We start from the raw sequence: 23101 nt of genomic DNA, 5'->3' as shown, positions 1-23101 counted from the left end.
CGAGTCACCCGTTTGGTGTCTCGGGAACCCTGCACACATTGTTTGCGGCCGTTGAGGACACCCCAGCCGGATCTCCTTGCGGATGGAACCTGAATAGGCGATAAACTTGGACTAGAGACTTGCGCGATTAGTCAGGTCGTGGTCTACACCCACGTCGGCTTTCGCTTGAAGTCTGCCGAGCACATGTCGTGTGCAGACGCTAAGTGGTGGAAACATGTGTGACGAAGTACACCCCTGCAGGGTATAAAACTATTCGAATAGCCGCATCCGCGGTAAAGGACTACTTGGTTGCATATACAGTTCATAGACAAGTTAATGGTTACTACTAAAAGACTCAAGATAAGTGTGAGTACCGAGGATGGCTCTCTCATAGGATGACGAGGGAGGATCTCCGGTGGAGTATTGTGTTGGTGATTAGTGGACTCGTGTGCGAAAACTATTTGACTAGTGGTGTCCCATAGGATAGATTAGCCAAGAGTCAAAGCTGGCTTGCTGCAATAACTCCACCACCTTCTTCAAGAATGAGCATGTATAGTAGGTTCTGATGTAAGACTTGCTGAGTACCTTTGTACTCATGTTTGCTTAATTACTATTTTCAGATGACAACACCGCCCCCTCCGATGGGTTTTATGTAGATCTCGACGTCGATGAGTGACTTGCCACCCAGGTGGTAATCCTGGCCATGGAGGGCCCTGTGTACATAGACAGGCTCCGAGAAGCCTTCTTTCTTTCTAGTGTCTGTACTTAGACTATTTGCTTCCGCATGTGCTTGTATGCTTGTACGACTTGAGTGTCAGGTCATGTGACCCCTACCTGTATGAACATGTTATGTATGGCTCTCTGGAGCCTTTAAATAAAGTACTTGAGTTGTAGAGTTTTGTTGTGATGCCATGTTGTATTTGCACATATCGAGCATATTGTGTGTATGATTGAAATGCTTGGTATGTGTGGGATCCGACAATCTAGTTTTTTATCCTTGGCAGCCTCTCTTATGGGGAAATGTAGTCTAGTGCTCCTTGAGCCATAGTAGTCCGCTACAGCCCGGTTCACCGAAGTCCTGCTAGCCCAGCACTACTGCTCAGGACAATTGACTGGCCGGCATGTGTTTCACTTCGTTCCTATGTATGTCCCTTCGGGGAAATGTCACGCGGTGACTTCCGGAGTCCTGCCTAGCCTGCTACAGCCCGGGTTCCCCGGAGTCCTGTTAGCCCAGTGCTACAGTCCAGATTCACACGCTGATGACCGACATGCTCGATGTGATTCATGTATGCCTGTCTCCATAGGTCTATGCCGCCTTGGGTTCATGACTTGCCATGTCGGCCCGGGTTCTCTGTCATATGGATGCGAGCGACACTATGATATACGTGAGCCAAAAGGCGCAAACGGTCCCGGGCCATGGTAAGGCGACACCCATGGGGATACCGTGCGTGAGGCCGCAATGTGATATGAGGTGTTACCGGCTAGATCGATGTGACTTGGAATCGGGGTCCTGACATATCCGGTTTGCAACTTAGAGTCATCCGGATTAGTGTCAAAGCTTGCTTTGACATAACCGTTTACGACGAGCTCTTTGTCACCTCCATAAACGAGAAACACATCCTTAGTCCTTTCCAGGTATTTCAGGATGTTCTTGACCGCTGTCCAGTGATGCACTCCTGGATTACTTTGGTACCTCCCTACTAACCTAATAGCAAGGCACACATCAGGTGTGGTACACAGCATTGCATACATGATAGAACCTATGGCTGATGCATAGGGAATGACTTCCATTTTCTCTCTATCTTCTGTAGTGGTCGGGCATTGAGTCTGACTCAACTTCACACCTTGTAACACATGCAAGAACCCTTTCTTTGACTGGTCCATTTTTGAACTTCTTCAAGACTTTATCAAGGTATTTGCTTTGTTAAAGTCCAATTAAGTGTCTTGATCTATCTCTATAGATCTTGATGCCCAATATATAAGTAGCTTCACCGAGGTCTTTCATTGAAAAATTCTTATTCAAGTATCCTTTTATGCCACTAGTTGACCAGTTGCGCCAAATGGCACAGAGACCCACTAAAGCCATGTTGTCGATGAAAATAGTTTCACTTTGCAAGGACCTATTCGATGTTTATAGTAGAATGCTATATTGAAAATATCACGCTGCGAAACCTGTTGTGCCAAATAGCGCAAAGACCTACTGATTCCATGTTAGTGATGAAAAGAAATCCATGATTTTGTTACAGGCAAGCACATATGGCAACAAATTTAATCTCACTTAGTTGGGGAAAACAGGGGCTTGTTGCACCAAATGGTGCAAAGGCACCCTAAATCCATGTGCACAAGGAAAAATATATCCATGATTCAATCGCCTTAAATAGGAAACATGGTCGATGTTGTCTAAAATGAGATGTAAATTCACATTTCAGTTTGACAACATAAAATATTTTCTACCATCTTCACAGAGACCCATTTAAAATCATGTATGCATTGAAAATATGTGCATTTTCTAGTGAGTGTGTTTGAGCAAAAAAAAATACATAGGCTTTTGTTTAAAAATAGAGATGTCTATAAAATCATGAGTGATTTGGCCATACACATAGTAGAATACAAAGAAGCCAGGGGACTACTTCCTCCGTTCCCAAATATAAGTCTTTCTAGAGATGCCAACAAGTGACTACATACGGAGCAAAATGAGTGAATCTACACTCTAAAATATGTCTATATACATCCGTATGTTGTTGTCCATTTGAATGTCTAAAAAGACTTATATTTAGGAATGGAGGGAGTACATATCAAATCCTATCTTGCCCTTAAAACAAAACCATAAAACTTATCATTTCCTTTCTTCATAGCATTCTCCTCTTCTCCTTCTCGGGTGATCTGTTTGGCTTCCAACGAATCCTACACGACCACCGCCAAAGCCAAGGCAAGTGTTATTTACGTAGCAGAAAAACAATGCATAATACTTCCTCTGTTCCTAAATACAAGTCTTTGTAGAGATTCTACTATGAACCACATATGGATGCATATAGATGCATTTTAAGTGTAGATTCATCCACTTTGCTCCGTATGTAGTCCATTTAGTGAAATATCTACAAATACTTATATTTAGGAACGGAGGGAGTGCAATTATATAGACATCTCTAGCAAAATTATTGATTGCACATGTAGATGGAGACTAAAACGAAGAAGGTCTGGTCATAGTATCTATACTCAGCCAAGTGTCTCAAAATATGTCTGTAAGTAGTGGACTAAATGCTCTTATATATTTCTTTACAGAGGGAGTAACAGTCATGCCATAGTTAAGTTTCAGTTCAAATATCACGTAAAAACTTTTCAAGTTAACTTAAAAAAACATACTGAGACTCCACCATTTGACTTCCACTTAGAAGGTTCTCATATAGATGGACCCATGAAACAAAAATACGACAGGTTAGACAAAAAAACAGGAAACATTTTCCTGTCAATGGTATTTCAAAATTAACGAGGAAAACACAGGAAAATTACCTTCTCTCGTCTTGTCAAATTACTATGTCGACCTGATTGTTTTTTAGAGGCCCAAATATGCTTGATTCTGAGTAGATGACATGGTAAACTAACTATAAAAGTTGCCATTTCATACCATAACCCAATAACTAACAGTGAGCATCTCTCTATATGAAATATGATTTCAGAGTGAAACATGCCATTATTTGCTATTGGACCAACCAAATGTGGTTTCAACTACACATGAGAAAAACAATGTGGGAACTGAACATACATCTGAGCATACAAAACCAAAAATTCAAGCAAGAATTAGACAGGGCATTTCAGGCCATGATAGCATTCACTCGCCTTGGTATGTAGCATTGGTGGAGAAATGTATCAATGCCACGATAACATCCACATTTCCACCTTCATGCCTCCCTGACTCCTCCTGCCGACCACGCACCTCTGCCACGGCGTGTCCCCACATTCCTAGCCACGCCTTCTCAAGTACTCCCAAAAGACAACGGCAATAACAGACTGTGCCAACATTATAAACTTAATATTAGTATTATTGGACAGACATTTAACTTGCACATGAACCATGTAAAATGCAAAAATACTAATGCCAGCTTAATAAAATGAATCCGTGGTGTCGTACATGGCAAACCAAAGATCATGCTTGGTACTTTCTTAGGTAGCAACTGATAAGCTAAAAGAAGAAGGGGAACTTAATAAAGGTGTTGAGTCGCATATAATACATGATGCCCTTGATAATGGATCAATCTACTCTTCCTAAATTAAACAATAGTGAAATTCCAGTAGCCTAAAGGCCTGATTTGCACATATACAATATAAGATCATATGATCAAGAACAGTAGCCATGTTCAATATAAAAAACCTAGAACCTGCACTACATATGTTAACAACTGTAGCTTCATCTAGTAAAATTAGAACAATATCAGATCTTATCATCAAGAATAGTAGCCCTGTTCGACGGAAGGCAATCTATTTAGGTGAAAAAGACATGGAGAAATAGCAACATGGATGCTACCTGGCACGTGACACTACTTTTTGATATAGCAGTACTGATTACAACAAACATGATTTATTAAGTGAACAAAATCTATTTTCCCCTAAAAATTAACTCGCATTATTTTTAAGAGAAAAGCCTAAGAGTTATAAATTTAAAAAGCAGAACCGTCCAAATTATCGATTTATAAACTGTTAGATGCATCCAGTCAAGTACTTTAAGAGAGAGGCTAATAGCAAGAAACCAAAGCAGACCCCCGCCTCCTAAAGAAGAGCTTCAATAAACTTAAATTGTCATCCTATCAACTAATCTGTACAGCCGGGAACCTTCCGAAATGTCTGTCTCTCATCCAAGATCATGATGATATTTAGACCTTCACCAAAAGGAAGTAACTTCATCAGTTGTGACCTATGACACATATATTTCAAAATCAAAACTAAAAGGAAGTAAATTCATGAGTTGTGACCTATGAGCAAGTATATATCTCAATAGCAACTGAAAAGAAGTCAATCTCTGAAGGTTCTTGCCATATGTATCCCGGCTAGACATCTTTGCTTCAAGCAAATCTTTTAGTGCTTTCATGTTTATGCATCTCAAATTCTTTCCATTTGCATCCCTTCTTCTGCTAGTTAATACAAACACCAAACTAAAATACATTTGGAAAGTTCTAGAAAGATCTTAGGAGAAACTCAATGATATTAGCAAAAAGTTATACATATAGGAGGCACCTGTTTGTCACATGCAATTCTTATTACATCTAGTCCTTCATCCTGTGCAGCAAGATGGATCCATATCCATAATTGGCATTGTAATGAACTACGGTTTGTTTCAAAAAATTAGTCTGAGAATTGGACAAATATGCTTCTGTGTACAACAGAAAGAGGGAGCGTGGGGGGCATCGAGTTACCACGGTCTCCAAAATAGGTATATCAACGGAAACAAGCGTACACATCCTGCTCACACGCACACACGAAATATAAGCAGCACGAGAACGAACAACACACAACGCCCGACCATATCCGGAACATTTAAACGATCAACACGACATACAAATATTTAAAAGATCACCAAGGCAGACAGCATGACACATACGACACTGAAAGTAAAACACGCACACATGTAGATGTAATAGAAAGGAAAGAAGAAACCTTGATGAGACGAACAATGCAGCGACAGAAGAGATCATACAACCTACGAAATACAAAAAAACGGTCAGAGCACAATGACACATAGGCATGCAATAAACACTCGCCGGTCACAGAAGCAACAGAACGACCTATTTACCCGAGGCAGCACGCAGAAGCATGTTGGGTAAGCGGCAGGACAGACGATAAGAAGAAGTGCCAGTGACAGGAGAAGTAGTCTGAACCGTAGAACAAGCGTCAACACACACGCATTTCATCAAACATTCTATAGGCAAGCATAAGAGGAGTGGACTAACATCAATGAGAAGGAGAGACAGACACAAGGCTCGCGGCAAGCGACAACAGGAAACCGTACCAAACTGTGCATGAACAAAACAAAGGCAAACATACGAAATTAGCACGACGAATCCAAAGCAGCGGCGAAGAACATGCGCACTAGAGAAGGATGAACCTCGGCCAGCGGCAACCATCGAGCAGAGGAGGCCCATCGAAACAAAGCATGGGGCTGCCGCATCTCGTCCACCATGCCACACGACGAGGCAAAATATCCCAGTCCATCTCTCCTTTCTCGTCACAGTTTTTCAATCATCTTCTAGATGACTAACACGATTAGCACATCAACCAAGAAAATAAGATGAACGATGAACATCACATGGAAAAAAATAAGAAGGATGAATATCACCTCAACAAGAGACGAGGTAGATCGATTGCGCTTCTGTCCTCGGTCGCCAATGGCGTGGTTGGAGGGTGATTCTTCTCCTCTTCCATCCGTTCTCCTCTCGGCCGGTAGCGGCGGCCTGGAGATCCTTGTCAACCGCGCGCACGACGCAACACAGCTCATCGTGGCGGGAGGCGGCGGCGGCCGCCTAGACGAGGCCCTTGGCTTGGTCTCAGGACTCGCTGTAGGCGTCGAGGTAGCGGTGGAGGTCCATGAGCGCCACCGTGCACCTGGGCTCGTGAAGGGCGGCGGCCGCGGCGTCGACCAGTGCGTCGTAGGTGTCAGCCATCTCTCTCTCTCCAACTGCCGCGGCGTCGATGGAGGTGAGGCATGCACGATGCATCGGCCCCCACACGCACATGCATCGGGCAGCAGTCCATCATCTCTCTCCAAAGTGTAAATGTATAGAAGACGCAACACCCCGCACAGAAAAGGTGTACCCGCACACTAGACACGGAAGTCGCGGCCGACGAGCGGGACCAAAGCAGGAGCGGCCCTCCCGTCATCGGGCTAGTACAAACGTGTGTGCACAATCCACGTGCACATGCGTCGACCCACCCCCTCTGTAGCTGACGTAGGACGTAGTAACTCCCAGGACGCACGACGCGGGAAGCGCGTGAGAAGCGTCGCGCAGCGGTTGGCCGAGGAAATCAGAAAATACCCTTACATGAGATGTGCCCAGCCATGGCAGCTGATTAGCGGGACAGGGAGTAGCACTGGCCCACTCGTCATTAGAACAACACAAGCGCAGGCGCAAAAGCCAGTTGCACATGTACCAGCTAACCCTTTGCGACTCCCCAGGACGCAAAGCGCACCCACGTAGCGCGGCAGGTTTGGCTACCCCACGCACCCAACAAACTGGCACCCAGCCAATCCAATGCATCACGAGCTCACAGGTCATGCACCGCCCAAGATCTACTGCCCGGTCAAAAAGCACAAGTCAATTTGCAGGGAACATCCAACGGATAGGAACGAGAAAAAGACCACTTTGACCCAAATCGAACGGCTAGCGAAGGATGAATCCGGGGGAGCGCCCTGGGAGCGAGTTGCCCAGCCTCATTATTAGTTTAAATTCAGAAATTCAGTGTCATTTCCGATCAACAATATGTCATCCACATATAATATCAGAAATGCTACAGAGCTCCGACTCACTTTCTTGTAAATACAGGCTTCTCCAAAAGTCTATATAAAACCATATGCTTTGATCACACTATCAAAGCGTATATTCCAACACCGAGAGGCTTGCACCAGTCCATAAATGGATCCCTGGAGCTTGCACACTTTGTTAGCACCTTTTGGATCAACAAAACCTTCTGGTTGCATCATATACAACTCTTCTTTAAGATATCCATTAAGGAATGTAGTTTTGACATCCATTTATCAAATTTCATAATCATAAAATGCATCAATTGCTAACATGATTTGGACAGACTTAAGAATCGCTACGGGTGAGAAGGTCTCATCATAGTCAACTCCTTGAACTTGTCGAAAACCTTTTGCAACAAGTCGAGCTTTGTAGATAGTAACATTACTGTCGGAGTCAGTCTTCTTCTTGAAGATCCATTTATTCTCTATTGCTTGCCGATCATTGGGCAAGTCAACCAAAGTCCATACTTTGTTCTCATACATGGATCCCATCTCAGATTTCATGGCCTCAAGCCATTTTGGGGAATCTGGGCTCATCATCTCTTCCTCTTAGTTTGTAGGTTCATCATGGTCAAGTAACATGACCTCCAAAATAGGATTACCGTACCACTCTAGTGCGGATCTTACTCTGGTTGACCTACGAGGTTCGGTAGTAACTTGATCAGAAGTTTCATGATCATCATCATTAGCGTCCTCACTAATTGGTGTAGGTATCCTGGAACTGATTTCTGTGATGAACTACTTTCCAATAAGGGAGAAGGTACAATTACCTCATCAAGTTCTACTTTCCTCCCACTCACTTCTTTCGAGAGAAACTCCTTCTCTAGAAAGGATCCATTCTTATCAACGAATATCTTGCCTTCGGATCTGTGATAGAAGGTGTACCCAACAATCTCCTTTGGGTATTCCATGAAGACACATTTCTCCAATTTGGGTTCGAGCTTATCAGGTTGAAGCTTTTTCACATAAGCATCGTAGCCCCAAACTTTAAGAAACGACAACTTGGGTTTCTTGCCAAACCACAGTTCATATGGTGTCGTCTCAACGGATTTCGATGGTGGCCTATTTAACGTGAATGCAACTGTCTCTAAAGCATAACCCCAAAACAATAGTGGTAAATCAGTAAGAGACATCATAGATCGCACCATATCTAATAAAGTGCGGTTATGACGTTCGGACACACCATTACGCTGTGGTGTTCCAGGTGGCGTGAGTTGTGAAACTATTCCACATCGTTTCAAATGAAGACCAAACTCATAACTCAAATATTCACCCCCGCGATCAGATTATAGAAACTTTATTTTCTTGTTACGATGATTTTCCACTTCACTCTGAAATTCTTTGAACTTTTAAAATGTTCCAGACTTATGTTTCATTAAGTAAATATACCCATATCCGCTTAAATCATCTGTGAAGGTCAAAAAATAACGATACCTGCCGTGAGCCTTAACACTCATCGGACCGCATACATCAGTATGTATTGTTTCCAATAAGTCAGTGGCTCGCTCCATTGCTCCGGAGAATGGAGTCTTAGTCATCTTTCCCATGAGGCATGGTTCACGAGCATCAAATGATTCATAATCAAGTGATTCCAAAAGTCCATTCGTATGGAGTTTCTTCATGCGCTCTACACCAACATGACCTAAATGGCAGTGCCACTAGTATGTTGCACTATCATCATGAACTTTGTATCTTTTGGCATCAATATCATGAATATGGGTATCACTACGATCGAGATTCAATAAACTATTCACCTTGGGTGTATGACCACAGAAGGTTTTATTCATGTAAACAGAATAAAAATTATTCTTTGACTTAAATGAATAACCTTATTGCAATAAAAATGATCCAAACATATTATGCTCAATGCAAACACCAAATAACATCTATTTTAGGTTCAACACTAATCCCGAAGGTAAAGGGAGTGTGCGATGCTGATCTTATCAACCTTGGAATCACTTCCAACACACATCGTCAGCTCGCCCTCAACTAGTCTCTGTTCATTTTGTAACTCCTGTTTCAAGTTACTAATCATAGCAACTGAACCAATACCAAATACCTAGGGGATACTATGAACACTAGTAAAGTACACATTAATAACTTGTATATCATATATACGTTTGTTCACTTTGCCATCCTTCTTATCCGCCAAGTATTTGGGGCAGTTCTGCTTCCAGTGACCATTTCCTTTGTAGTAGAAGCACTTAGTTTCAGGCTTGGGTCTAGCTTTGGGCTTCTTCTTGGGAGTGGAAACTTGCTTGCCATTCTTCTTGAAGTCCCTTTCCCTTTCCCTTTTACTTGAAACTAGTGGTCTTGTTAACCAACAACACTTGATGCTCTTTCTTGATTTCTACCTTCGCCAATTTTAGCATCGTGAAGAGCTCGGGAATCATTTTCGTCATCCCTTGCATATTATAGTTCATCATGAAGTTCCAGTAACTTGGTGATAGTGACTAGAGAACTCTATCAATCAATATATTATCTGGAAGATTAATTCCCACTTGATTCAAGTGATCGTAGTACTTGGACATTCTGAGCACATGCTCACTAGTTGAGCTATTCTCCTCCATCTTGTAGGTAAAGTACTTGTCAGAGGTCTCATACCTCTTGACACGGGCATGAGTCTGAAATACCAATTTCAACTCTTGGAACATCTCATATGCTCCATGGCATTCAAAACATTTTTGAAGTCCTGGTTCTAAGTCGTAAAGCATGGCGCACTAAACTATCAAGTAGTCATCATACCGAACTTGCCAAACGTTCATAACATCTGCATCTGCTCCTGCAATAGGTCTGTTACCTAGTGGTGCATCAAGGACATAATTCTTCTATGCAGCAATGAGGATAATCCTCAGATCGCGGATCCATTCCGCATCATTGCTACTTTCATCTTTCAACTTATTTTTCTCTAGGAACATATCAAAAATAAATGGGGAGCTACATCGCAAGCTATTGATCTACAACATAGATATGCAAATACTATCAGGACTAAGTTCATGATAAATTAAAGTTCAATTAATCATATTACTTAAGAACTCCCACTTAGATAGACATCCCTCGTCATCTAAATGATCACGTGATCCAAATCAACTAAACCATGTCCGATCATCACGTGACATGGAGTAGTTTTCAATGGTGAACATCACTATGTTGATCATATCTATTATATGATTCATGTTTGACCTTTCGGTCTCAGTGTTCCGAGGCCATATCTGCATATGCTAGACTCGTCAAGTTTAACCCGAGTATTATGCGTGTGCAAAACTGGCTTGCACCCGTTGTATGTGAACGTAGAGCTTATCACACCCGATCATCATGTGGTGTCTCGGCACGACGAACTATAGGAACGGTGCATACTCAGGGAGAACACTTATACCTTGAAATTTAGTGATGGATCATCTTATAATGCTACCACCGTACTAAGAAAAATAAGATCCATAAAGGATAAACATCACATGCAATCAAAATATGTGACATGATATGGCCGTGCCTTTGATCTCCATCTCCAAAGTACCGTCATGATCTCCATCGTCACTGGCATGACACCATGATCTCCATCATCTTGATCTCTATCAACGTGTCGTCACATGGTCGTCTCGCCAACAATTGCTTTTGCAACTATTGCTATCGCATAGTGATAAAGTAAAGCAATTATACAATGCTTGCATATTATGCAATAAAGAGACAACCATAAGGCTCCTGCCAGTTGCCGATGACTTTAACAAAACATGATCATCTCATACAACAAATTATATCACATCATATCTTGACAATATATCATCACAACATGCCCTGCAAACACAAGTTAGACGTCATGTACTTTGTTGTTGCTAGTTTTACGTGGCTGCTACGGGCTTCTAGGAAGAACCGTTCTTACCTACACATTAAAACCACAACAATTTTTCATCAAGTGTACTGTTTTAACCTTCAACAAGGACCGGGCGTAGTCAAACCCGATTCAACTAAAGTTGGAGAAATAGACACCTGTCAGCCACCTATGTGCAAAGCACGTTTGTAGAACCAGTCTCATGAATGCAGTCATGTAATCTCAGTCCGGGCCGCTTCATCCAACAATACCGCCGAGTCAAAGTAAGAAGTTGCTGGTAAGGAGTATGACTATTATCGCCCATAACTCTTTGCGTTCTACTCGTGCATATAACATCTATGCATAGTCCTGGCTCAGATGCCACTGTTGGGGAACACAGTATTTCAAAAAATTTACCTACGATCATGCAAGATCTATCTAGGAGATGCATAGCAACGAGAGGGGAGAGTGTGTCCACGTACCATCGTAGACCGAAAGTGGAAGCGTTTAGTAATGCAGTTGATGTAGTCGAATGTCTTCGCGATCGAACCGATCCAAGCACCGAACATACGACACCTCTGCGTTCAACACACGGTCAGCTCGATGACATCCCTTGATCTCTTGATCCAATTGATGATGAGGGAGAGTTCCGTTAGCACAACGGCGTGGCGACGGTGATGATGAAGTTACCGGCGCAGGGCTTCGCCTAAGCACTACGACAATACGACCGAGGTGTGTAACTGTGCAGGGGGCACCGCACACGGCTAAGAGAAGACTTGGTGTGCCTTTGGGGTGCCCCCTCCCACATATATAAAGGGGGGAGGAGGAGGCCGGCCAAGGTGTGGCGTGCCAAGGGGGGGAGTCGCCCCCCCCCAACTCTAGTCCAATTCGGATTGGGCTTGGGGGGCGCGTGCCTCCACCTGGCCGCGGCCTCCTCTCTTCCACTAGGGCGTATGAAGGGGGGGTTCCGGTAATCCCCCGGTACTACGGAAAATGCCCGAACCTATCCAAAACCATTCCGATGTCCAAACATAACCTTCCAATATATCAATCTTTTTCTCTCGACCAATTCGAGACTCCTCGTCATGTCCGTGATATCATCCGGGACTCCAAACAAACTTTGGTACATCAAATCACATACCTCATAATGCAAATCGTCATCGAACGTTAAGCGTGTGGACCCTACGGGTTCGAGAACTATGTAGACATTACTGAGAACCATCTTCGGTCAATAATCAATAGCGGAACCTGGATGCTCATATTGGTTCCTACATATTCTACGAAGATCTTTATCGGTCAAAACCGCATAACAACATATGTTGTTCCCTTTGTCATCGAAATGTTACTTGCCCGAGAGTCGATCGTCGGTATCATCATACCTAGTTCAATCTAGTAACCAGAAAGTTTATTTACTTGTTCCGTAATGCATCATCCCATGGCTAACTCATTAGACACATTGCTTGCAAAGCTCACAGTGATGTGCATTACTGAGAGGGCCCAGAGATACCTCTCCGATACACGGAGTGAAAAATCCTAATCTCGATCTATGCCTACTCAACAAACACCATCGGAGACACCTGTAAAGAATCTTTATAATCACCCAGTTATGTTGTGACGGTTGATAGCACACAAGGTGGTCCTCCGGTATTCGGGAGTTGCATAATCTCATAGTCTAAGGAACATGTATAATTCATGAAGAAAGCAATAGCAGAAAAACTAAACGATCATTATGCTAAGCTAACGGATGGGTCTTATCCATCACAACATTCTCTAATGATGTGATCCCGTTCATCAAATGACAACACATGTCTATGGCTAGGAAACTTAACCATATTTGATTAACGAGCTAGTCAAGTAGAGGCATACTAGGTACACTCTGTTTGTCTATGTATCCACACATGTACTAAGTTTCTAGTTAATACAATTCTAGCACGACTAATAAACATTTATCATGATATAAGGAAATATACATAACAACTTTATTATTGCCTCTAGGGCATATTTCCTTCACCATCCCCATTGCATTGACGGGTTGGTCGCTAAGCACTATCGCAGCGCTGGATGCCGCGGGCGTCAGCGAGGTCTCCGTGGACTCGTGCGAGCTCGTGTGCATGCCAGCGGCAGCATCCGTGCCCGTGTGCGCCCCTCCGCCCACCGCAACGCCGGTCCCCATGCGTTTTCCCGCACCCATGATGCCCATGCCTGTGCACACGCCCCCCTCAACGGCATGGGACGCCGCCGTTGACTGCTACCTCGTAGCGCCGCCAATTGCCGTCCTCCCTTGCCCTGCCTGTCGATCGTGTGATGACATGATGTTTGATTTCCAAGTGAAGAGCATTCTATGATGCCTTGAAGAGTTCAACAACGGCGTCCCAGAGGACGACAACGACAATGCCGACATGGCACGACGCTTTCACTGACGTCAGGAACAGTTTTCTTTGGGTTTAATACCATATCCCGATCATATGAATATAAATTCGCAATGTGACAGACTGAAAGATATGGTTTGAACGAACTTGCATTTTTCTCTCTTAACATGCAGACTTATCAAACGATTTTATTGGGAAAAACGTTAATGGTTTTTAAATATAAAAGAATCATCACAAACATTTGAGTTAGAACACCCTTATGCAAACCGACAGCTTCCCCAGGAAGCCAAGGGAAATTGTGCCGAGCAGGATTTTTGTAGCTCTTGATCGCAAACGTTTTAAACACACATATGCAAACTGAGAGCTATGGTCTTCCCCCGTAAGTCAAGGGAAAATTCGCAGTGCAGGATTTGCGTATCTCTTCAACACAAATGGTTTAGATTGAATACGATATGCAAATGCCAGACTTTGTCGCTAAACCAGGAGAAAATGTGCCAAGCACGATTTGTACATCCCTTCAATGCAAACGATTGTTTTGGATGACCCGTGTGCAACCATCTACATACAATTTGGTATGGTTTGCATCTGCAATATTGGGCATATTGCCATTTATCAAACTGGAAAGATTGACATTTGTTGATCTAGTAACATTGTCATTTGTCAACCTTGTAACACTGCGATTTGTCAAAATATGTAGCTAAAAATCACTAGCACTATCTAATTTTTGCAACTAAAATTCTGAAATTAAGCATAGATTTCATTCATAGATTAAGCAGCCGTTCTTTATACAAACAGTTCAACTCGACAGTTGAACCGTCCAAACTTTTCCCCAATTGTTGCCAACCACGTACTGAAATAGCTAGTCCAACTATATATACTAGCTAATTTTTAAGTAGGTTGTACAGTTTCACCACATCTGTAGTCAGATGAACGAAACAAAATAGCCCCTAAATACGACTACTACGGTGGGGCTTTGTACTACTTCTGGCAGCCTCTCCTCTATCGAGCGCGCTCAGGAAGAGGCATAGGAGGAGGAGCCTACCGATGAGTTGGACAACTGCAATACGGTGCCTGCCGCTACTGCACCTTCAACGACGCTCACCTCGAATGCCCTCTACCGCTCCAGACGACCCCTCTCAAAGAGGTGGTTCTCCTCGTAGGTCTCCTGATTCCTCGCCTCAGCGGTGGTTTGTGCTGTGGCCACGGCGGCAGTAAGGCTCTTTGCATGCTCCACGAGGTGCTCCACTTTCTCCCGCAGGAACTCGGTGTAGCGCGCAAGGTCGCTGATGCACGTGCGGGCCTCCACCTCTCGCCTTCGGGCGGCGGTGGCGGAGCGGGTGATGACATGTAACACCCATGATGCAGCTATATCTCCTACGTGTCGGAGCATGACTTAGAGGCATAACCGCATAGTAGGCATGTCGCAAGAGGGGTAATGTTTACACATCCCATGTACTGAATAAGAAAGGGATAAAGAGTTGGCTTACAATCGCCACTTCACACAATACATAAGTATAGCATTACAACATCCAGAATACAATCAAGGTCCGACTACGCAACCAAAATAAAGAAAGACCACCCCAAATGCTAGATCCCCGATCGTCCCGACTGGGCTCCACTACTGATCAACTAGAAACGAAACAACACAACGAACATGATCTTCATCGAGCTCCCACTCGAGCTGAGTTGCGTCACCTACACTGGTATCATCGGCACCTAAAATTGTTTGGAAGTATCTGTGAGTCACGAGGACTCAACAATCTCACACCCGCAAGATCAAGACTATTTAAGCTTATGGGTAGGAAAGGGTAGTGAGGTGGAGCTGCAGCAAGCACTAGCATATATGGTGGCTAACAAACGCAAATGAGAGCGAGAAGAGAAGCAAAGCATGGTCGTGAACTAGAAGTGATCCTGAAAGCTACTTACGTTCAAGCATAACACAAGACCGTGTTCACTTCCCAGACTCCGCCGAGAAGAGAATATCACGGCTACACACGCGGTTGATCATTTTAATGAAGTTCAGTGTCAAGTTTTCTACAACCGTACATTAACAAATTCCCGTCTTCCCATAACCGCGGGCACGGCTTTCGAAGGTTCAAAACCCTGCAGGGGTGTCCTAACTTAGCCCATCACAAGCTCTCACGGTCAACGAAGGATATTCCTTCTCCCAGGAAGACCCGATCAGACTTGGAATTCCGGTTACAAGACATTTCGACAATGGTAAAACAAGACCAGCAAAGCCGCTCGAATGTGCCGACAAATCCCGATAGGAGCTGCACATATCTCATTCTCAGGGCACACCGAATTGTCCAAGATTCCGGTAGGCCAACCCAGAGTTGCCCCTGGTGGTCACCGGCGGCTGACAGGTTGGACCAACACTCAGAGGAGCACTGGCTCGGGGGTTTAAAATAAAGATGACCCTTGAGTCTGCAGAAACCAAGGGAAAAAGGCTTAGGTGGCAAATGGTAAAACCAAGGTTGGGCCTTACTGGAGGAGTTTTATTCAAAGCGAACTGTCAAGGGGTTCCCATGACACCCAACCGCGTACGGAACGCAAAATCAAGGAACATAACACCGGTATGATGGAAACTAGGGCGGCAAGAGTGGAACAAAACACCAGGCATAAGGCCGAGCCTTCCACCCTTTAGCAAGTATATAGATGCATTAAATAAGAGATATTGTGATATCCCAACAATAACCATGTTCCAACAAGGAACAAACTTCATCGTCACCTACAACTAGCAACACTATAAGAGCGGCTGAGCAAAGCGGTAACATAGCCAAACAACAATTTGCTAGGAAAGGTGCGTTAGAGGCTTGACATGGCAATTTGGGAGGCATGATATAGCAAGTGGTAGGTATCGCGGCATAGCAAAAGAGCGAGCAACTAGCAAGCAAAGATAGAAGTGATTTCGAGGGTATGGTCGTCTTGCCTGAGATTCTGCAAGGAAGAAGAACGAGTCCATGGAGAAGACAAACAGACGTAGTCGAACGGATCCTCACAAATGCACGTTATCGGAACTAACTCGAAGAAGCAAACAACATAGTAAACAACCATCACATAACATGGAATGATGCACAACCAAGTATGATGCATGTCCGGTTTAATGATTCATGGCATGTCAAAGTGCACAAACAAATACTAATAGTTAAGTGGAGCTCAATATACAACGAGTTGCATATTGACGGAACACCACATTCAAGTTATTTAGTTCGATCTCGTTTATGCACTCAACATTATTAAATGTTGGTTAGCATGGCAAGGTGTGAAGCAAAGTAAAACTACCTATCTAGGCAAGTTTAAATGAGGCCGGAACAACAAGCAACAAGTCCGAAAAATCCTCATGTGCATATTTATGGATTTGGTACTGTTCTGCCCTATACACAATTTTAGAGCTGCTAAACATGCAAAGTAAAGCCACCATGTTAAACTAGGCATTTTTTTACCCCATTTACATATAGAGTTTATTAAGTTTGGAGCTACGGTTATTAAGTTATGAATTAAAGCATTTTAGCATGGCAATATAGCAAAACAAAGCAAACAACAAGTTTCAACATTGTAAACATTCATGAAAGTTGAAAATAATGAAACTAGAAAAAATCCTAACAATTTTTCATATATAAGTTATTTACATGTGATGCACGGTTTGAGAGTTACAATATGCATGGAGCTTAGGGGTTATTCTGAAAAACTGCCATCTCTGGAATAAATAGGAAATTCGTTCTGAAAAAAACATCCATTGGGCCGAAACAGAGGCTGGCCCAATAGCACAAGGGTAGGTGGGTGACTGCTCACCACTGGGCCAAGCCCCAGTCGGCGGAGAGGGAGAGACCGGCAGGGGCGCGCTGGGCCGGCCTGCTTGGCTCGATCGAGAGAGTCAACGCGGCTTGGCGTCGCTCATGTTCTGACTGACGAAGCAGAGGAACGCAGCAGTCTTGGGAGCAACGTGGGGCAAAGCGAGCAAGGAGGCAGGGGCTTGCCGGCGGCGTGAATCCGGGCGGTGCAGGCGCAGGGAAGGTGAGGCGACATTGCAGGGGGGTCGAGGCGCTCGTCCTTCTCTGCTTGAACTACAGCTTCCCGATGCAGCGGAAGCAGGGGCCGGCAATGGGGACTCCGGCGAACTGGCCGGCGGAGCTGCGAGTCCATGGGTCGCGGGATTCGGCTAGGAACGGGCGACCTGGCGGAGGCCGGCCGGATCTGGAGCGAGCTGTGGCGGCTTGAGGCACCGGGGCAGGCAGAACTCAACGAGGCCATGGCGCTACGGGAGGGCTTGGCAGCAAGATCTTGAGGCTTCGGCAGCGAGGTTCGAAGGGGAAGCAGTGGAACTTGGCGCGGCGGAACTCTCCAGTGAAGCAGCAGTGGAAGCGGGGCTTGGCTAAGGCGGAGCCTCTCCGGCAAGGCGTGGACAGGACAGCAAGAGTCCGAGGCCATGGCGACTCGACGGCGGCGCTGCAACTTCGAGGCGTGGGAGCTCCCTGTACAAGAACACAGAGGGAGAGAGATGTAAGCGAGGGGGAAGAAGAATTGAAGGAAGGAGAAGAGATGGGCGCGAGGCACTCATCTCCGGTACGGCGGCGCTCCAAACGGCGGCGGTGGCGCTCGTTCTGGTTGGAGGAGGAGCTCGGTTCATCTTGGGTCTCGGGCGCAAGGACGAGGTGGATCGATGGTTGCTCTGGTTGGTGGGATGGGTCAATTGAGAGCAGTGGCTGGCGCTGGTTGGTGGATCGGGCAAGATCGCGATGTAGATGGTGAGAAGAGTGGCGGCGGGTGAGGCGATGGATGGGACATCTCCCCTAGAAATTAGGTTGATCTGTTTATATATGGCATATGGATTTGGGTAGGGGCTACCTCGTCCCTTCGATCGTAATCGTACGGTCGAGAAAACAAATAGATAGGGAGTCCAAAAGAAAAACAGAGATGTTTTATAGATGATTGGGGTTGATCCGGATCCATCGGTGACGACTGTCCGAGTTGGGTTTGGGGAAGTTTTCGGACGCGTGGGCGGGTCTGAGAAATGTGCAGATAGGAGGTCTGACAAAAGGCCACGAAGGCAAGGGGGTTTGATGGGCTCAAAAAAGAGATATAAGAGAAGGAGAGGCCCGACGGCAGTTTCGGGGACCGAAACGTCCGACGTTTGACCGGCTATAATGCCGCTATAGTTTAACGGTTGGGTTATCAAACGAGCTCTAAATGCAATGAAACTTGACAGGCGGTCTATCTACACCATAATAAGACCGCACGCCAACTTTCATCCCATTCCGGGAACATTTTCTGGCCACTTATAAAATAATATTTCGGAGGTGCCGCGGACGCATGCAAGTGTGTCTGGGCTTAGAACGTGCAATGGAAGGAACGGGGAGACCCGGACGGATGCAAGTTTTGAAAACATGATGATGCAATGCACACGATGACATGGCAAGAAGCAACGCACAAGCGAAAGACATGGCAACGACGACGAATATCTGGAAGACACCTGGCGCATCGGTCTCGGGGCGTCACAACACTCCACCACTACGAGAGGATCTCGTCCCAAGATCTAGGATGGCACCGGAAAGAAATGGAAGAGGACGAGGTAAAACAAAGTTGCTTCTTTGACAAACGACTGAAACCAAAGAACCTTGAGATGTCGAAAACTTGAAAGAAAGAATACAACGGAGATGAACGAAGATGAAAACACACCGTTAGACAACAGGAACATGAAATACGACGAGAACCAAGAGGTTAAGTGAGAGGATAGATACTGAAACCACTCCGATTAAAACAAGATAGAGAAGGAGTAAGAATGATATAATGTGGACAGCACTCCAACTGTAAATGGAAGGAATTGAACATGAACTTGGGAGGATTGGATGATACTTGAGGAAATCAACAACACATTGCCTCCAGATCTATTGGAAGAATGGCACAATGGGTAAGAAAGATTTCAGAGAGCACTCCGGTCGAGAAGGAAGGCAAAACTTGACAAAATGGGAAGAACTTGAAAAGAGGGCATGACACTCCGGTTGAATGGATAAGCAAAGGGCTGGTGTCGGGGACTATGCCACCACCACGGTATAGCCTCCCAGCTAGAGTTGTCCTCTAATGACGGCGGAGTGGCTGAGCAACGACGACGGACTGGTGTCATTTGCGGTTGTGGGAGAAGCGGAAGAGATAAGCTATAGGGAGGGAGGGGAAAATGCGACACATGACTCGCCGACCGTGAGGATTTATCTAGCAGACCTATACGCATTGGGATTTTGGGGGATTTCACCGAGTTCGGCGGGAAGCTTGCACGGGAACCTGCGAGGTTCCATGGGAACGGGCTCACCGACGATTCATTGGCGACACTTCGAGCCACTGTTTGGCTAGAAGAACGCCCCCGCACGCTGCACAAGCTTCCGCTGTAAGCCGTCTGTGACTGCAGGGTGACAAGACGTGTGAGAGGAGGACGAAAGGCCACTTACACATGCAATTAATAAAAAAACGTTTGCGATTTAATTACCTACTATACCACTGTCCTGGTTTATAAGTAGGATTTAACTAATAAAATACGAATGCATGTTGCCAAGGATTATATCGTTGGATTCGTATTTGAACATAGTTTCCAATTATATAATTTTTATAACATGCATTAACATTTTGTTGGTTAAATTTAAGGGCAAAGTATGCCACAGAATATAAAGGGGACTAATGTGACGGAGGTAGTAGCACACGACCGCTCTCTACGCAGCAACGCAACTGCCGGCCGGCTTGTAGGCGATCATTCCATGCATGTTCAATTGCTCTATGTTGCCAGTGTTTGGGGCCGGCGCATGATCAAGCACGTTCGTGTGCATGCGGTTGCATCAGGCGGGGAGCGACGATGCAGTTACCCGGTCCCCATTTATTCCTGCGGCCATTTACCTTCATATCTCACGCCACATGACACAATAAGCATAACCACGATGACACATACACAGAGGACATCCGGCGGTTCCAATGGCGCTCCCCGTGGCTCCAATGGCGCTCCCAGCGGCCGACAATGACAACGACGGGCAGTTCACCACACATCACGTAGTGGACACCCACATGAGGGGGAAGGCCCTCTCGGTAGTGTACACGAACAAGCCGGTCTCGGTGGAGAGCTCCATCCAAACTACGGAGCGGTTGCTTGCCGAGGACAAGTACCAAGTGGTCGGCTTCGACCTCGAGTACACCATCGGTCCTGCCGGGCACGATCAGAAGGTTGTTGTCGCCCAGTTGTGCGTGCAACTTGACGTCCTCATCTACCACTACCACCTGGCCACAAGGCCTGGCAAGCATTTCTCCAAGTTTATCAACAGCTCTGACTACAGTTTCACTATGGTGGACACCACCAACAATCTAAAAGCGCTCAAGGATTCAGGATTGAAATGCCAAAATCTTGTCCACATCCAGGACCACTACAAGGTCTGGGGCAGCAAGAACAACAAACAGAACTCCCTGGTTGACCTCGCCTGGGCCATCATCGACCCCTACTACATGAAGATGAAGGATGAGAGCAAGGACAAGAACACATGGCACAGTGTCTAGCATTAGATACTGGATGAACAACACGTCAAGTACGCGACCAAGGACATGTACACAAGCTACGAGATGTACATGCGGATTGTTGACACGAGGGAGTGTCTTCTTCCTGCCCCAGCCAAGGGATTGAGCCAGAGAGCAATAGCGGGAGTGTCACAAGAAGTAGATGACTAGACGATCATTTCTCCTAGTTTAGAATGCATGCAATTTGTTTATTGAGGTGTGTGTGAATGATCTGTATAGTCACTTATGGAATTGGATGTTTATTTCAGTTACATATATGTATGTTATTCTTCTGTAGACAGAGAAAATCACATGGCTTATTAGCAGCAACCGTCTGTGTTATTATGGGTTTTCGCACATATTTCTGATTAGGAACCTGTTTGCTGCATATCACACACATCTTGTTTAGTTGAACCATTTCCATTCTGTTGCCTAATCACACACAGTTCATCCTAGTGAACTGTATGCCGTATACCACACACACCCTCATCTGGCTGCCCGTTTCTGTTGTTCTTCATCCTCGCAAACATTTCTTCTAGATTAAGTGTTTCCCACTCATCGCACACACAACTCCAATATGAACCGTGTTTGATGTCGCCGCCATCGCAAATGGTTTGCATCTTTTTTGACGGTTTTATTACATCACCGTTTGTCATTGATGCATCCCACATAGTTTTGCCGAAGTGTCTCTAATTTGACTGTCACATTTGGACCATCCTGTAGTAGTGAGAGTTAGGTACGATAGCACTTTTGGATATCTAATGAGTGTATAAGACTAATTTGCCACTGTGGTAACCCCTTATCCTATAAAAGGACGGCCATGGCAACCTAAAATAGGATTCAAACCCTTATACACTCTTACGCGCATAGCTGCTCTCCCCAAGGCGACCTTGTCTGGCTTAAGCGCTGGTGTTCGTCACGGTCCTCCATCCAATCCACCAAAGCAGGAGTAGGGTTTTACGCTTCGCAGCGGCCTAAACCTGGGTAAAAACCACTTGCGTCACCATTGCCGTGCTACTCTATAGTCTCCACTCTTTGTGCAATGTGCCCTTCCCCCTTGCGGAACCACAAGGGGCCAATGGCCCCATAGATGATCGTGTTCTGCCATGATATACGGTCAATTATCCACAGACACTGGCCTAAAGTAGCAAAGACCTTCAAATCAATCACTACTGGAATCATGGTCTTTGCCGTCAGCCAACTGACAACAAAGGAGGTATTTGCCATAAGCTTATACAAAACTAACGGCAAACAAAGAGCTAACAACAAAGATTGTGTTTGCCGTCAGCAAGCTCTTTGTTGTCCACTAGCGAACGACATAGAAGCTTTGTTGTCTGCTAGCAGACAGCAAAGAGGGAGGGTGGCCCACTAACGAGTACCACCACTACAAAAAAAGACACATCCGTGACATTTTGGGCCGAACAAATTTTTTTTCTGTAATACTTATGACACCTCTATGAAAATATTTATGACAAAACACGGTATCATCATAGTTGTGGTGGGGTCCTACTTCTATGACAAAAAATCATGATAGAAAATGGGCTTTTCATCCTGGGCATGGCGGAGACGCAGCTGCATGACATTCTTTGGGTCGTCCCTGACGGAAAAAAATGTGGTAGTAGCAAGGGCGCGAAAAATATCGGGGAGTCCCCGGTTACGGTGCGTGGTCGAGGGCCGAGCGATGCGCATTTATCTTGCGTACGCGCGTGTGTGCGAGGCGGTGGGCTCTAACTGAACCTGAGCGAGGCGTTGGGCTCTAACTGAACCCGAGCGATTGCACTGCAGGCTATGCGTTACTGAAACCGAGCGATCGATTGATGGCTGTTAACTGAACCCGATCAAGCGATTCCTTCGGTACTGCTGCTAACTAAAGTCGATCGATGCTGCCTCTGGATGAACAGTGAGCATTGC

This window comes from Triticum dicoccoides, chromosome 7A, assembly GCF_002162155.2.
Source record: "Triticum dicoccoides isolate Atlit2015 ecotype Zavitan chromosome 7A, WEW_v2.0, whole genome shotgun sequence".
Lineage (NCBI taxonomy): Eukaryota > Viridiplantae > Streptophyta > Magnoliopsida > Poales > Poaceae > Triticum > Triticum dicoccoides.
This window is presented reverse-complemented; position numbering follows the sequence as displayed.